We start from the raw sequence: 6,615 nt of genomic DNA, 5'->3' as shown, positions 1-6,615 counted from the left end.
CTTACTTTTCCATCATAGACCTATGGTTCTGAAAATTTGTTCAACAGAGAGCAATATAATCATATCACATAATGAATGACTGATTATCTCTCAATAATTTTGGAATAGTTGGAGCCATGTGCTCATGAAATCTGAAAACCTGGAATGACGTAGAAAAGAACTCTAAGCTTATTTTTAAGGAAGCAATGCTTGTAGCAGAAGTTACTGTTACTAATTCTCATTTACTTAACACACATCCAGAAATAACTTGAACTTCGCTCATGGGTCAAGATGACCTTGCAACAATAGAATGGAATATAAATTGTTAGGCTTGAAAAGGCACTGAGACAATTGTCCGAAGGCCAGTGAACAGTTTAAACTTCTATTGGTTTAATATGAAGCTCAGCAAAGAATAATAAAGTCCAGTTTATTGGCCAAGCACAGACAGGAATATAATTAATTTACCAGTGTGACAACATTTAAGTATCCCTTAAATTTTCTGAATGATATTTATATTTGGCTCAGAAGTAAACCACTTGGCCCAACCTTTCCATGCCAACGTTCATACCTCACTGGGTGTCACAGTGACACAGCTTGTAGAACTGCGTCACAGCTCTTGCCACTCGGTTCAATCCTGGAGACATTCTCTGTTTCTGCATGGGTTCCTCCTGGGTGCTCCAGTTTTCTCCAGTTTCCAAAGACATGCGGGTTGGTAGGGTAATCAGTCACTAGTGTGAAGATGCTGAGCAGCTGGGAGAGAATATGTTGCAAGAAATTGGGTGGAATTGGATCGGAAGTTCTGCTCTGAGAGATGTTGGACTGAGTGGCCTCATTTCATATCATAATGATCTCCTCATATCTCTTTTCACCTTAAACTAGTCATGATATCCTGTTCCCTTATGTGCTTATTTATCTTTCCCTTCATTGCCCACCTGAACCAAACTAGTGGTGGCGAGTTGCACTGTAGTGGAAATGAACTCACAACTCTGCCTTTGTCCAGGCCTCATGTGGTGACATAAGCATTATATTACTGTGGCCTGTCACCCACACCTGCAGCTCAGGTTGGTAGTCAAAGAGTCATAGGGTAACACAGCCCTTCAGTCCATCTGCTCCATGCCAACCACAGCATCCCCAGTTGCCCAAATTTGGCCCATATTTACCTTCCAAGCCTCTCTCCTCCATGTTCCTATCCAACTGCTTCTTGAATGTAGCAATTGTACCCACTTTGACCACTTCCTCTGGCAGCTCATTCCAGGTGGTCACTACCCACTGTGTAAAGAAATTACTTCTCAGGTTGTTTTTAAATTTATCTTGTATCAGCGCTCTCTAGATTTGGACTCTCCATCCCTGAGGAAGATGTTATGTTTTGTAACTCCAGAACATGAAACTATTTGAAAGAAAAACACAGAGCCAGGCGATTCTTAGAATCTTCATCTTTACTTTTAGCAAAGCACGCACCCGTGACATGGTGGTGTAATATTGTATGCCATTCACATACATTTACATATAACCCCCTAATGAATTATATAAACAACAAATGCTTAGTCAATCAATATATTTACAATATTACTCAAGTATTTCTGATATGCGGTATTAAATACATAACACTCCTCCCTGCTTATGCATAAACTCCCTCAATATAGAATGCATCTCAACTATATACACAATATTAATAAAATACAAGTACTATATAGACATACTCAACATAGTAAATTTTAAGTTGCCCTATTCAGGCCTAAAGATTTAATCGCTGTGGAAGATTTCTTACTCCATTTGACAGGTGAGACTTCTGAGGTCTCCTCTGTGATGGTTGGCTTTGAGACTGCAGGGACAGCTCCTTTCTTCTTTCTTCTCCACATTGCCCTTGGCATCCTCTGGACAGTGTTGACATTCTGAACAGTGCATGATGCAGATCCCTCTGCAAGCCATGATAGCTTTCCCTGCTGTCCACTACACCTCCAATCTTGGTGTCATCGGCAAATTTGCTGATCCAGTTAAACGCATTATCATGCACATCATTGAAAGAGATGATGAACAACAAAGGACCAAGCACAGATTCCTGCAGCACACCACTAGTCACAGACCTCCAGTCAGAGAGGCAACCCTCTACTGTCCGAACTATAAAGAAAACTTTACCTGGAGCTTTTGTTTTTTTGATTAAAAACTAGTGGAAGTCCTAAGGGAATGCCAAATTTACTTAGCTGCCTGAGGAAGTAGAAGTGTTGGTGAGCTTTTTTGGCCATGTTCTCAGTACGTTTGGTCCAGGACAGGAATGATATTCGCTCCTAGGAACTTGAAGCTCTTAACTCACTGAACCTTCAACCATTGATATAAACAGGAGCATGTGCACCGCCTCCTTTCCTGGATCAATGACTAGCTCTTTCGCTTTGTTGACTCTGAGAGAAGGATCGCAATCATGACTCTATCTGCTTCTTCTACTCTGACCCATCATTATTTGAGATGCACGGTGGTATTACCTGCAAACTTGTAGATGGAGTCAGAGTCATATCTGGCCATGCAGAGGTGAGTGGACAGGGAGTAGATTAATGGGCTGAGGATATACTAATGTTGGGAAAAATCATGGCAGAATTGTTGCTGTTTACTTACTAATTGTGGTCTGTTGTTCTGGAAGTCAAGGATCTCGTTGCAAAGGAAGGTGTTCAGTCCCAGGTCTAGGTGTTTGGAAGTGACTTTGATTGGAGTTAGAGTATTGAAGGCCACAATAGTTTAATGTAGGTATCTGTACTGTCCAGATACTCCAGAGGTGAGTAAAGGGCCAGGAGTATGGCGTCTGCCATAGGCTTGTTTCACTGGTAGGTGAATTGTGGTGGGTTGAGGTTGCCTGGGAGACTGGAGTTGATGAGTGTCTTGACCAGACTCTCAATGCACTTCATGTTAGAGCCACCTGACAGTAGTCATTAAGTGTTTTTCTAAGATACCAGAATAATGGTGGCCTTTTTAAAGCATCTGGGAACCTCACATTGAAGCAAGGAGGGGATAAAAATGTCTGCAAATGCGCCCATCAGCTGAACTGCATAAGGACACTGGAGGCCATATCCTTTCTGTGGATTCGCTCTCTGGAATATGGTTTTTGATGAACAAATCATTCAAATGGGTGAAGTTGTAGTCTTAGCATTGTCACGTACCACGTAACCGGGTTAAAGAACCAGCAGAAATGTAAAACACATTGGAGTCTGGTATTGCTATAGACTAATAGTGTTTATTAGTAACTACACAATACAGTACTATAAATGCAGATATATTAAACAGGTTAGCAATGATATATATATACATGAGTGTGGAAATAGGCACAAAACTAGGCTCTTTCAAACCTAGGGGTGAATGGATGCAGTCTTACGATGATGAAGAGAGTTCAGTTCAGTTTGAGGTAGTTAGTTGAGTAACGTTGGAGAGAGAGAGAGGTGAGAGGTGAGCTGAAGCCATCAATCTTCCCGTTGTCTTCCAAAATCATGTTGAAGTCACCGACTGTGACCATAACACATACGACTGTTCTTCAGTGATGGAATTATCACCCAGGCGAGGGTGGACACACAAGTAATTCCCCACCGGTCACACCTTTTTGCACTGCTGGAGCCACTGATCGATTTCCCCCAATCGATCCTTGAAAACACCACCTTCCTGTGGGTACAACAAAACTCGTTCAGTGTCCGAACCTGTGTGTCTGTCTGTGTAACAGCGGACTTGGTTTTTATCTCTCCATGTTGGACACCAGCTGTCCATCAACCTGCTCCTCCTTCCTCACTTTGCAAGCAGGCAAGTGTCCTTGTGGAAAGGTAAACAACTTGTAGAGAAACCATAACATCAATCTTTCAAGCAGTTTCTGTCTCTCTCTCTCTCCTCTCACTGCGTTGGACACCTCCCTTTCTCTCTTAATAGCAGCACAGTTCATAGGGTCAACTCTGGACCTCATCACAAACTAGGGTCATTTCTGAACCCCGTCACAGCACCGTTAAGAATTTATCACAGGATTCTTCAAGGGTGCATGTAAAAAATCCAATGCCTATTTCTGGTTCGTTCCTGGGCTGGTTCCTGAGTGCTTGTCCTGCATCAAATACATTCTCCCAGTTCTCGCGAGACAGAGAGAGTCATAGAGGTACAATTCTCTCTACTTGTGACCAGTAAGATTCAATATGTCTTTACCTATATCTGAAATAAAGACAGAAATTACTGGAAGCAATCATCAGGTCTGTGGATAGAGTTATCATTTGACCTTGCAAAAGAGAGAGAAAAGCAAACAAGCAGGGGGTGGGGGGTTAGATAAATACAGGAAGTATGTCCAGTGAGGTGAGGTCAGAATTAACCATTTTACAGAGTTGTGTAGTCAATAAATGGAGAACAGTTAGAGAGAGGAAACAGTCAAAGGACATTTAAACCAGTGCACACAAGAAGGTAGGAACGAAGGAGAAACAGCCACCATCTCTGTCCTTCAAGCATATTCTGCCATTGATTGGAATCACAATCTTCTACTTCAGTGATACTTTCCCGGGCTTCCTTCATATCCATTGATTCTCTTAATGTTCACTAATTATTGATCTCTGTTTTGAATGTTCATGATGACTGAACATCCACGGCCCTCTGAGTAAAAAATTTTCCCCATCTCTTTCCTAAACAGCCTAGTCACTAAGAATATGTGCCCTCTGTTGCTTGATTCCCCAGCCGGGATATTCTTCTCCCTGTATTCAGCCTGTCAAGTCCTCTAAAACAATATTGAACATGGGTCAGAGTTGTTGATGAAACTAAAAGTTGAATGTTTGAAATGCTGTTAGCAAAATTTTCATACCTAAATGAAGATATCACAAAAATCAAGTGATGTTGGCAATTATATATATTCAAAGAACAGCAACTTGACAAATATTTATAACCTATCTCAATATTACTGTTATATCATCAGCTAATTCGGCTATGCACACCAAGTTCTGACCTTGGGGTGCTCTCTCTTCCCTGTTGTTTCTAGGTTTACATTAGAGAACCAACTTGAGACCCCTGTTTATATAGCCTCATCAGTTCTTTGTTTAGTCTTGGACAACTACTCCTTCCTCCACATTATCCTCAACACAGGGGCCCCTCAGAGCTGTGTGCTGCGACCACCTCTGTACGCCCTGCTGACACATGGCCGCACGGCCAAACTTCCGTGTAATCACATGGTCACGTTCACCACTGACACAACATTGGTGGGGCTCATCAGCAACGATGATCAATCAGATGGCCCACAGACAGGATGTGGAAGAGTTTGAAGCTTGGTGTCAGGCAAATAACCTCTTGCCCTATATTAACAAGACAATGGAGATGGTTATTGACTACAGGAGAACTTGCATCACTCACACTCCTCTTTACATCATAAAGCCATAGGAGCAGGTGGGGGATAGTTGTATGAGCAACTGGTGCAGATCACAAGTCCTGGTTATGTGTTTACTGAAGCCAGGCAATCTCTGAAGAGAATTGATAATAGCTGGGGTCACCCATCTTGTAAAGACATTGCCCAGAAGAAAACAAGCTGCTTCTGTAGAAAAATTTGCCAAGAACAATCATTGTTAAAGTTCATGATCGCCCACATCATACAAAATGGCACATAATGATGATGATGATAGATAGGGTAAATGCAAGCAGACTTTTTCCACTGAGGTCTTTGGTTAAGGGTGAAAGGTGAAATATTTAAGGACAACATGAGGGAGAACTTCTTCACTCAGAGGGTGGTAGAAGTGTGGAATGAGCTGCCACACTCTGTTTAAGGGAATAACAGATTAGAATTTCTACATAGAATGAATTAGACCATGAGACCATAAGATATAGGAGCAGAATTAGGCCATTTAGCCCATCGAGTCTGCTCCTCCATTTCAGTATGGCTGATCCATTTTTCCTCAGCCCCAATCTCCTGGCTCCCCCCGCCCCACCCCCCTCATCCCTTCGTGCCCTGGCCACTCAAGAAACAAAATACCCTGTAATCAACCTCTGCCTTAAATATACATGAAGATTTGGCCTCCACAACTGCCTGTGGCAATGAATTCCACATAGTCACCACTCTCTGGCTAAAGAAATTCCATCTCATTTCCATTTTAAAAGGACATTAATCTTTTCTGAGGTTGTGTCCCTTGTTCTTAGATTTCCCCCACCATAGGAAACATCCTCTCCACATCCACTCTATCAAGGCCTCTAACCATTCGATAGATTTCAATGAGGTCACCCCTCATTCTTTTGAATTCTAGTGAATAGAGACCCAGAGCCATCAAACTCTCTTTAAATGACAAGCTATTCAATCCTGGAATAATTTTCATGAACCTTCTTTGAACCCTCTCCAGTTTCAGAACATCCTTTCTAAGATAAGGGGCCCAAAACTGCTCACAGTACTCCAAGTGAGGCCTCACCAGTGCCTTATAAAGTCTCAACATTCAGTTGGGAGAAGTGCACAGGCACAGTAGCTCATCGTGCAAGGCCACTGAGAAGATTCAAAAAGCAAAGAGTGACTTTCAGTGGGAGATTCGATTGGGAGATGTGCACAGGTGTAGTAGCTTGTTATCGCACAAATCCACTGAGAAGGTTCCAGGTTAAAAGGGAGACACTGCCTAGCAGAGTGGTCATTGGAGTAGCATGAGTCAGAGTAGTAAGGCTTTGACTCAG

The 6,615-nt window shown here is 42.3% G+C and overlaps 1 long non-coding RNA gene across 2 annotated transcripts in view; it reads right to left on the bottom strand.

Moving 5' to 3' along the window:
* Positions 1-1,442: 1,442 nt before the first annotated feature.
* LOC140726190 (uncharacterized) overlaps positions 1,443-6,615 on the bottom strand; it is a 41,275-nt gene continuing 36,102 nt past the window's right edge. For both annotated transcript variants that reach the window (XR_012098593.1, XR_012098594.1), the window contains one exon: positions 1,443-4,146. This is a non-coding gene — a long non-coding RNA (uncharacterized lncRNA). The remainder of the gene's footprint in view (positions 4,147-6,615) is intronic.

The sequence above is a fragment of the Hemitrygon akajei genome, chromosome 4, assembly GCF_048418815.1.
Source record: "Hemitrygon akajei chromosome 4, sHemAka1.3, whole genome shotgun sequence".
Taxonomy (NCBI): Eukaryota; Metazoa; Chordata; class Chondrichthyes; order Myliobatiformes; family Dasyatidae; genus Hemitrygon; species Hemitrygon akajei.
The sequence above is the reverse complement of the archived record's forward strand: the minus strand, read 5'-3'. Positions and strand labels throughout refer to the sequence as shown.